The following is a 10,378-nucleotide window of genomic DNA, read 5'->3' as shown; positions in this document are numbered from 1 at the left end:
CTTGACCTTATATAATTTAAGGAATACTATTAATAAATACTATTTTTTTAGTTAATTACAAAGCGTCATATCTTGCGTTTAGGACCTTGTATTTGGATTTTTATATTTCAGTTTTAAACTGAGAAATAAAATGGTTTTTTCAGGTCCTGTAATGGGCGGGTGAAGCTATTGCCTGCAAGTAAAACAGGGCGCGAGATCTTGTTGCTGTCCGTCGGCATTGAAAGTGTCGGCCCAGACAAAAATTCTGAAAAGTATATTTTGTTAAGAAATGTTACAGCTTTCATTTGGTACATGGCTGATGTTCGGCCAATACTTGGTATGAGTCCTGGAGTCGTTTTAATATAATGCAAGTTTTTGAAATATGTACTTTTTTTGTATTTAAATAATTTAAAGAATACTATTAATAAATACTATTTTTTTTTGTTAAATACAAAGCGTCATATATTGCGTTTAGGACCTTGTATTTGGATTTTTATATTTCAGTTTTAAACTGAGAAATAAAATGGTTTTTTCAGGTCCTGTAATGGGCGGGTGAAGCTATTGCCTGCAAGTAAAACAGGGCGCGAGATCTTGTTGCTGTCCGTCGGCATTGAAAGTGTCGGCCCAGACAAAAATTCTGAAAAGTATATTTTGTTAAGAAATGTTACAGCTTTCATTTGGTACATGGCTGATGTTCGGCCAATACTTGGTATGAGTCCTGGAGTCGTTTTAATATAATGCAAGTTTTTGAAATATGTACTTTTTTTGTATTTAAATAATTTAAAGAATACTATTAATAAATACTATTTTTTTTTGTTAAATACAAAGCGTCATATCTTGCGTTTAGGACCTTGTAGTTGGATTTTTATATTTCAGTTTTAAACTGAGAAATAAAATGGTTTTTTCAGGTCCTTTAATGGGCGGGTGAAGCTATTGCCTGCAAGTAAAACAGGGCGCGAGATCTTGTTGCTGTCCGTCGGCATTAAAAGTGTCGGCCCAGACAAAAATTCTGAAAAGTATATTTTGTTAAGAAATGTTACAGCTTTCATTTGGTACATGGCTGATGTTCGGCCAATACTTAGTATGATTCCTGGAGTCGTTTTAATATAATGCAAGTTTTTGAAATATGTACTTTTTTTGAATTTAAATAATTTTAAGAATACTATTAATAAATACTATTTTTTTGTTAAATACAAAGCGTCATATCTTGGGTTTAGGACTTTGTAGTTAGATTTATATATTTCAGTTTTAAATGGAGAAATAAAATGTTTTTTTTCAGGGCCTGTAATGGGCGGGTAAATCTATTGCCTGCAAGGAAAACTGGGCGCGCGATCCTGTTGCTGTCCGTCGGCATTAAAAGTGTCGGCCCAGACAAGAATTCTGAAAACTATTATCTGTTAAGAAATGTTACAGCTTTCATTTGGTACATGGCTGATATTCGGCCAATACTTGGTATGAGTCCTGGAGTTGTTATAATATAATACCATTTTTTGAAATATATATCAACTTTGACTTTAAAATAATTTTAACATTACGTATAAAAATTCACTTTTTTTTAATATTATTAACTAGCCTTACGTTTTGCCTTTATGACTTCGTAGTTGTATTTTGGCTTACATTTTGTCTATTTAATGTTTGGGTAAATGTTTTTGAAACGCGAAAACTGTCATGGCCGCAATGTACGTGTGCGTCTGTTGCTGTTGCTGTCCAAATGCATAATTTTGACTCCGGTGTTTTTGTTGTGTTAGGGTTCTGAAACTTTTAACTTTTGTTTTATCACTTGCTGGGTACTGTCAGTCATTTAAGCGGTAAGTTTGTATTTACATATATCGAAAACAAATATCTGAGTTTGTTAGGCTAGTAAAGTAAGCAGCGTGTATTAGTGCTTGATTCAAATTAAGTTGTCCCGGGCTATTTTCGTATCAGGGCTTGATCTTGTTGCAGAAAGTTTTAATCAATAACAGGTGTCCAATACATTCAAAGTTGTTTTTTTCCCCCTTCGACGAGCACAGTAAACGATCGGAAATTATTAGTACGTGAGCTGCTAATATTATTGTACTGACATGAAGTTATTTACTTGGCTCTGGTCAATGAGATACAACAATTGATCGAATGACCGTTACCTGGAGTGTTTTAAGTCGTTAACTTCGTGTTTAATAAATTTTTTTATATCAAATTCATTTATCAGTTCACTAGCTGTTAAACTTAGCGAAGCTGAAGGCTCTCTATTGTTAGTCCATATGCAATTGTTGGACCCGGGAGCAGCAGTTTTTGTTCTTGATGCTGCAGTTGAGCACAAGCAGACATCCCTAGTTTTCTTTTAACTCTACTGATGTGCACCACATTCCTTGCCAACACTCCTCATCCAAACTATTCCAATTTCCACCAGCGAGTTCTTGCTCCATCCGACCTCTCTCTCTCTAAATATCTTTCTTAAGTTGTGCCTCCTGCTCGTAGGTTTTCCGCTTCCTATTCTGTTCCCCAGCTCTCTCCACCCTCTCACGCACTCAACGTCTGGTACATTCTTACCAACCTCTCCTCTCTACTCACTTTTGAACTTTAACTATCTCACCCCATTTCTCATTTTGTCTGCCAGGGTTATTACATACTTCTTATTTAAATGATTTTGTATGCTCCTTCACTTGCCCTTCACCCATCTAGCTGCTCTCATCTGCACACCCTCCAGTTCTCCCTTGAGCACCACTGTGTATGGATCCCACAACGCAGGAGCAGACTCCAGCAAGGATTGCACCATGGGGTGTATGCCTTCTCCTTAAGCGCACACATTTCTCCCCTCAGAGCCATTTCCAGCATACCTAACCCTGCCTCATCTTTATAACTTTCTCCATTTGCTCACCCCACCTCATAGTTCCTTTCTGAGAACTATCCCAAGATATGTGTAGCTTTTAGATTTACCTATCGATATGGCAGTTGGTGGGTGTAATTTTGTGTATGCGACGTAAGTCAAGAAATGGAAATGTGTACCAACCACGGTGCTGCCATTTATGGTGGAGGGCACAAACCAAAGTTACAAAAATAAAGGGAAACTTTAGAGTATTAGGCTAAGTATTGAATGAATTTTAACAAGATCAGCGGTATTTTAATAAAATTCCATGTCGGAAATCAGGTATAAAGCCGAGTTGTGGTATTTTTTCAAGTATTTTTTTGCTTTTATCGGAGCCATTTCATTATATAGGTAGTTTAAAATTTCTATCTGCAAATCAAATGTTTTGGTAGTTGATGTAGCTGCTCCAGCAGTGAATTCTAGTGGCGGGTGTGGAGATGACGTCTGATTCACATTCATTAATTTTGTTGAAAAAAAGAATTTTTGTATATTTATCACTCTCTGTGTTATTTTAAAGAATTCTATGTTAAATTTTGTGTCCGAGGTTTGTATTTAGGTACATTTGCAACATGAGAACACATGAATTTATTGGTTGCCGAAGTTAGATGTTGCACATCTCTGGCGAGTGCTGAAAGAGTCGCTCACCTTTTTTTCTCTCCTCATTCCAGTGGTAGAACCATAGTTTTCTTTGTGAATCTCAAGTACCATGGTCTTGTCAAAATTTATCTTCATTGCATTTCTCTCCAACCATTCGTCCAAACGGTCCAAATCTACCTGCATGCCTCCGACCTCTGCATCTCCATACCTACACCACACAATCGCCCACATTGATTATGAGTGTAAATAGTAATGGTCCTTAAACACACCCTTATGTAACTCTACCTTCCTCAGACAATTATTCTCTGATCTTACCATCTGTTTTCTGTTAGTGAAAAAATTCTCAATCCACTCCACCCTCCTATCCCTTACCACCCTCTTCACCTGCTGCATCAATTTTGTATGTGACACATCCAATGCTTTTTCAGTTTATGAAGCATGCATCAGTCTGTTTTATTATTATGTCGACCCCCTGGAACAAGTCCTTCAGAAAGCCAGTCAAATGGGTTTCACATGAGCAGCCCCTCCTAAACCTATGCTGTTTCTAACACCCAATCATTGTCTTCTGTCCATTTTTTGTATCACATGCTTGTGTACTATTTGTTCCATTACCTTTCCTATTGTTGAGGTGAGACTTATCGGTTATTAATTTACTGGGTCTTCTTTTCTCCCCCTTATGTATACATGGTATCAAAACTGCCTCCTTTATTCTTTTGGAAATTTTTTCCTTCTCTAATACCGTAATCTACTTAGTAGACTTTACCATGTTCTTACATCCTATTTTTACCATGCCATTCTTCCTGTCGAATGCTATCACTATCTTCCTAATCACCCATTCTCAACCATTCCCCAAATGGCTCTACCCTTTGCACTTACTCTGTCTCCTCCCAATGCTGCCCTGTTTCAAATATGACAGGTACTGTTTTGCCAACGTTTCTGATTTCTTGTTATTCCCCACCGCAACATCATCCAGCCCCCTCAGCACTGATATTTCTACCCCAGCATCCTTTGTTTTACTGATAAAACCATGCATATTTTGCTATTTCCTTCACAACCCTGCTCCATCATTTCCCCTAGACATTTTTCTTTTGACAGCTCAATTTCCCTCATTGGTTGTCTCAACTATTTCCTTTACTCTTTCTATCACCAACTCATTACCCCTTTTTCTACCCATCACAAATAGTTTTGTCCCCTTTTTCTTTAATTATATAATCTCTCAACTATAGTATAGTGGGTCACCTTCTAAAGCTATATTCTTCCTAGGTACAGAATACTTCAAGTACTCCCTCTTTTATTTCTTAAGATCCTCCCACAGTTCAACAATAACCTTAAGCTTGTTCCATTTGTCAAATTCTTCTCCAAGCACTTTTCCACCCATGTTCTATCTGTAATCTCGTATCGCCATATTGTTCTACATCTGCCTTTGCATATCTCTTTGGTGAATGCAAATTTCCACCATTTCCACCATTTCCACCATTTCCACCATTTCCACCATTAGTATATTCTAGTCGCTAGTACCTTCCACTGGTTCTTAGTCGTGGAAAGTGACTAAAGTAATTAATTACCTCCAAGTTGCAGAACTTTGTTAACTGCTGTCTATGAAAGATTCTCAACACCTATTGGCCGTAAGTAATCCCCAACCATGGGCTATGGAAGATGGTAGAGACAAAGATAAAAAGACAGAAAGGGAAATGGATCGATCAAGCATAACTGAGGAAGGAAAATGGTGTCATTGAGAAAGACCCGCGGGGTAAAAGGAGGAGAAGGAGACCCAAACAAATGTGGTGATGATCAGTACACAATGGAAGCAATGGAAGAAGGCAAGACCACAAGCAATGTGAAGAGGTTAGCTGAAAACAGGACCAGATGCAGATGCTTTGTTGATGCCCTATGACACGAGAGACTAAAGAAGTTAAGTAAGTCAATACCTTCCACCACCACCACCACCACAACCACAGATCGTGTACATAACTAGATCTTCCAATTTAACCAGTACTACCTATATCTAATGACCACTCCTCCCCTTGGTACAAAACATGGCGTCTGTTCGCAAGTCGTATTCCAGTGTTACAAATAAAAATAAAGTCTTAAAAAATGCAAAATGCGGTAAATGTTACAAGGCTGTGCGAAATGGCATCCTCTGTGAAAATTGTGATTCGTGGTTTCATTTTGGAAAGTGTTGTGAAGTGGAAGAACAGAATATTCCGGAAGATAAATGGCTTTGCACAACATGTGCAGAAGAAAATGGCGATGCAGTGAATAATGGTAATGCAAATCATGGATCGCTTGAGAACTGTGAGTACAAACAAATAATTCAGAGTTTAACAGAGGAGATTGCATCACTGAAAGAAATAGTAAAAATTTTAACAGAAGAACTTTCTACACAAAAATCAGCACTAAAATATCCTGAAAAGACTGATAACACGTGGGTGAACACGACGAAACAAAATACGTGTAGACCACCCATCTGCTCTCCACCCAACATCATGCAACTCTCGAATAGGTTTTCAGTCTTTAGAAATTCGCGTGATTTTCCACATCTCTCGGATGTTGCTACAGGTAAACACGGTAACAAGCCTAGTCATCAAACGGATTTTGAGAATGCCATAACCTCGTCCCCAAGAAGGGAAATATCACGTAGTAAGAACATCTCCTGCGAAAAACAAAACACCCGCAAGTTTGAAGATTCAGAAATTTCAGTACCTTGTCAGGCGATCTCTTCGGCAATGGGACAAGCCTCAAAAACTACCTACAACAAAGCAAGAAACACCCACAGGAATAGCATCCACCCCATTAGCAGCAGTAAAAACGATGGCAAAGTCAACAAAAATAAATGCAACAAAATAAACAAGACTGAACAGCAGAATCGTGTATTAATTGTCGGCGACAGTCATGCCAGAGGCTTATCTGAACTGATATCTGACTACAGTAATAACATCAATGCATTTGGTGTAACTAAACCAGGGGCCCCTCTAAAAGAAGCAATGAAAGGTTTTCTTGAAGATTCAGCATCTGTAAAAAATTATGACTATGTGGTGATAATTGGTGGCTCGAACGATGTGGCCAAAAATCAAGGCATGGAAGCAGTTCATACCCTCAGTGAGTCACTCAAAGCCTTGAGCAACAAAACTATAGTTGTAGTGAGTCTTCCCATTAGATATGATTTAGATAGCTCATCTTGTGTAAATGCTGCTATTAGTGTTACAAATACAAATATTCAAAACTTATGCATGCAGTTCAACAATGTAAAATATGTTGATATAAGTAAATTAGATAGAGCACTACATACTAGGCATGGTCAGCATCTAAACAATAGAGGAAAACAACACATTGCATCATTGATCTACAATCAGTTGTGCAGTATACAAAATAAAGTACATGTCAAACAGTGTACCTTTTTAGATAGATGGGTAATAAGGGAGAATAACAACGATGTGTTAGATAAAGAAAAAATAACCTGTAGGGCTACCTTACTCGATAAGTGGGTGATAAGAAAGAAGTCAAATGAAAATAGTAAACATTTTTTAGGCCGGGAATATGTACAAATGAAACCAGTCAATGCCAGATCTACAACAGACTGACCCCTGAAAGTCATCTCACTATTTTCCATCAAAACATTCGAAGTATTGTAAATAAAGTTGACTTGTTTATTGAAGCCTTAGACATGTTTGAGGTAGAAAATAAGACTAAGGTTAATATAGTATGTCTATCTGAACACCATCTAAAGTCTATTCAAGTTCCACAAATTAGAATTCCAGGATTTAAACTGGTGTCACACTATTGTAGGAATAAATTCTCGGGAGGCGGAGTATGTATCTTTATACAAGACAACATCAAAACCGAAACTGTTAATGTTGATAAATATTGTGCTGAAAAAGATTTTGAATGTACTGTAGCCTTAGTGAAATTACTTTCCAAGAGAGTTCTGATAATTTCTGTTTACAGATCCCCAACAGGAATATTTGAGATATTTTTAAAGCAATTAGAACTGCTGTTATTAAAAAAGATCAGGACAAATATTGAAACTATTATTTGTGGGGATTTTAATATAAACTATTTAGAAGACAGTCATTATAAACAACGTTTAAACTCCTTATTAGGATCCTTTAATCTTACTCCCACTGTTCAGTTTGCCACCAGAATACAATCAACTTCTGCTACTATAATTGACAATATATTTATTGAAAAACAAAATTTGGATAAATATATTGTTATTCCACTGATAAATGCGTTATCTGATCATGATGCTCAGGTTATACAGCTGCACAATATTGAACTTAAAATGGAAAAAAGGAATAAACAAAACAAACTTAAAAAAATAAGGGCAATAGATAACATATCAGTAATACATTTTATAGCTGATTTAAAAAAGGAAAACTGGATTAATACATCCACTGATAATGATACAAATTTACAGTTTAATTTATTTCACTCAACCTTCTTAAGGCTTTTTGAAGCAAATTTCCCTCCAAAATTAGTTCAGGTGAGGGAGGGATATCAAAATCTGTGGTTAACCAAAGGCATAAAAACGTCGTGTAAAAGGAAAAGAGAGCTGTATTTGCTTTGCAGGACGTCAAATGACGCTGTACTCAAATCTTACTATAAGAATTATAGCAAAATACTAAGCAGAGTCATTGATAAAGCTAAGCAGTTCCACTTTCAAAATTTAGTATCAAAATCAAAAAACAAGGCTAAAACTACTTGGGATATAATTAAACATATGACTGGTAAAAGTAACAAGCCTAAGTCAAACTACCCTATTACTGTAATAGTAAATGGGAAATCGTTAGTAGAAGCAACAAATGTAGCAAATGCTTTTAACACCTACTTCTTAGAAATAGTTGATATGCTATTCAAAAATCTGTCGACAAAAAATAACCCCATAAAACTTATGCAGCAAACTCTGCCTAGAAAAACGTGTAATTTTGTATTTACCCCCACAACACCTACAGAAATTTGTGAAATTGTACACTCTTTAGCTCCTAAAACTTCTACAGGCTATGATCAAATATCAAGTGTACTACTCAAGAAATGTATCAACAAGATCAGTGCCCCTCTTAGTAACATATTTAATAAATCATTTTCAACAGGTATCTTTCCAGAACGATTAAAATTTACCATTGTTAAACCTCTCCATAAAAAGAATGATGCGAATTTAATGTCAAACTACAGACCCATTTCACTTATATCAACATTTGCTAAGATAATGGAGAAATTAGTACATAAAAGACTGTCTAAATACCTTGAGTCAAATAACCTATTGACTAAAGATCAGTATGGATTTCGCAGTGGTAAATCCATTGATGACGCAGCGTTTAAATTAACATCAATAGTACTAAAATCCCTAGATAAGAGAGAGAAGGCTGTGGGTCTTTTTTGCGACTTAACCAAAGCTTTCGACTGTGTGGACCACAAGATACTTCTAGACAAACTGTATCATTATGGTATTCAAGGCACTGAATTACAATGGTTCACATCCTATCTAACTCAACGATATCAACAAGTAGCCATAACGGATCAAGACAACGGTGAAATATTCTCGGAAGTAGGTGTAAACAAATGTGGTGTCCCACAAGGGTCTATTCTTGGTCCATTGCTTTTTATCTTGTATATAAATGACTTGCCTTGTTATATAGCTGATAAAGCTAATGCAGTTCTCTTTGCTGATGATACCAGCATACTTTTCACTCAAGCTAACCATCAGACTCTAACTAACAATATACATGAAACGCTTCGCAACTTAAAAATATGGTTCGAAGCAAACAAATTAACATTAAATCTAGAAAAAACAGCATTTCTTAAATTTAACACAAGCTACGTGCAGAATAATGACTTGCAAGTTAATTACGGAGTTACAGTCATAAAGGGATGCATGAATACCAAATTCTTAGGTCTTCATTTAGATAGTTGTTTGAATGGGAACACACACATACACAACATTATACCTAAACTAAATGCAGCCTGCTTTTCATTACGTACTTTGGCTCATTATATGAACCTAGAGTCACTTAAGCAAGTATACTATGCATACTTTCATTCAATAATGTCATTTGGTATAATTTTCTGGGCACAATCTTCCCATAGCAAGCACATTTTCATTATACAGAAGAGAGTCATCAGAATTATGACGGGAGCAAAAAAACTGGACTCTTGCAGACCATTATTCAAAAAACTTAACATTCTTACTTTTCCTTCACAATATATATATTCTACAATTAAATATGTAGTAAAGAATTTTGACTACTTTTTAAAAAGCTCAGATGTGCACACATACAATACCAGAAATAGAAATGACCTCCACTTGCCACTTAACAGACTCAAGCTAAGTCAGAAGGGTGCAATTTTCTCAGGCATAAAACTATTTAATAAGTTACCTGAGAGTCTGAAAGAGCTAAGCAAACAAAATAATAAAAAATTCCAGAAGAACCTTAAAATATTTCTTTTATCTCAGACATTCTATACAGTGGATGAATTTCTCACATACTAACTGTTTGACATTTTATTCTACTTCTTGTAATACAATAACTTTTATCTCACATTTGATATTTAGTATTGTATAATATAATAAGAAGATCCACTATTAAAAAATTAATAAATCTGTCAAATATAATAAAGTCTCAAGCTAAATGTATATGTGAAATGGTGTCTAAATATGTAATCAAATACTATACATACTTTTGTTATTCTTTTGTACATAGATTACTGTATTTATGTATTGCTGTGGGTTTATGTGTAAGCGCTGATCTTAGATATGTTATTTTTTAATGTATATAAAACTGACATGTTCCATATCCCAGAACTCCAGCAGTTTGTAAGGGGTCTACGGAATGAAATGAATAAATAAAAAATAAAATAAAAAATGTATTCCCTGCTTTACTACTTGAACCTTGTATTTACTAGCCTTGTAGCACTCCTCTGCTCTAATGGACCCAACACTCTTGCCACACTCACACTTTA

At 35.8% G+C, this 10,378-nt stretch overlaps 1 protein-coding gene across 4 annotated transcripts in view; it reads left to right on the top strand.

The window, feature by feature from the left end:
* The first annotated feature begins 1,678 nt into the window (after window positions 1-1,678).
* Window positions 1,679-10,378, top strand: part of LOC134542802 (zinc finger protein 385B-like) — a 48,370-nt gene continuing 39,670 nt past the window's right edge. For 2 of the 4 annotated variants that reach the window (XM_063387341.1, XM_063387340.1), the window contains exon 1: window positions 1,698-1,787. The gene's annotated coding sequence lies outside the window, so the exon portion shown is untranslated. Of the gene's footprint in view, window positions 1,788-10,378 lie in introns of all 4 variants that reach the window. The other 2 variants (XM_063387339.1, XM_063387338.1) reach the window with 2 other exon arrangements.

The sequence above is a fragment of the Bacillus rossius genome, assembly GCF_032445375.1.
Source record: "Bacillus rossius redtenbacheri isolate Brsri chromosome 9 unlocalized genomic scaffold, Brsri_v3 Brsri_v3_scf9_2, whole genome shotgun sequence".
NCBI lineage: Eukaryota > Metazoa > Arthropoda > Insecta > Phasmatodea > Bacillidae > Bacillus > Bacillus rossius.
The sequence above is the reverse complement of the archived record's forward strand: the minus strand, read 5'-3'. Positions and strand labels throughout refer to the sequence as shown.